We start from the raw sequence: 615 nt of genomic DNA on the forward strand, positions 1-615 counted from the left end.
AGTCGGATTCCCCCAGTCCGTGCCAGTTCTGAGTTGATCGTTGAATGGCGGCCGAAGAGAATCCGCGCACCCGCGCGCCCCCGGAGGAGCACGCTAAGGCGGACGCGGCCTCGCAGCAAGGAAGATCCGTGGGAGGCCAAGGCACGGGACCGAGCTCGGATCCTGCACGCAGGTTGAAGCACCGGGGCGCGAACGCCGCGCAGGCGCGCGCATCCTGCACCGCCGGCCAGCACGAGGCCAACCAACGGCGAGAGCAGACCACGCCCGCGCTAAACGCCCGCACTTACCGGCACCCCTACGGCACTCACCTCGCCCAGGCCCGGCACGTTAGCGCTGACCCACTTCCCGACCAAGCCCGACACGCCCCGATCCTCAGAGCCAATCCTTATCCCGAAGTTACGGATCCAATTTGCCGACTTCCCTTACCTACATTATTCTATCGACTAGAGGCTCTTCACCTTGGAGACCTGCTGCGGATATGGGTACGAACCGGCGCGACACCTCCACGTGGCCCTCTCCCGGATTTTCAAGGTCCGAGGGGAAGATCGGGACACCGCCGCAACTGCGGTGCTCTTCGCGTTCCAAACCCTATCTCCCTGCTAGAGGATTCCAGGG

The sequence above is a fragment of the Schistocerca americana genome, unplaced genomic scaffold, assembly GCF_021461395.2.
Source record: "Schistocerca americana isolate TAMUIC-IGC-003095 unplaced genomic scaffold, iqSchAmer2.1 HiC_scaffold_196, whole genome shotgun sequence".
NCBI classification, from domain to species: Eukaryota; Metazoa; Arthropoda; class Insecta; order Orthoptera; family Acrididae; genus Schistocerca; species Schistocerca americana.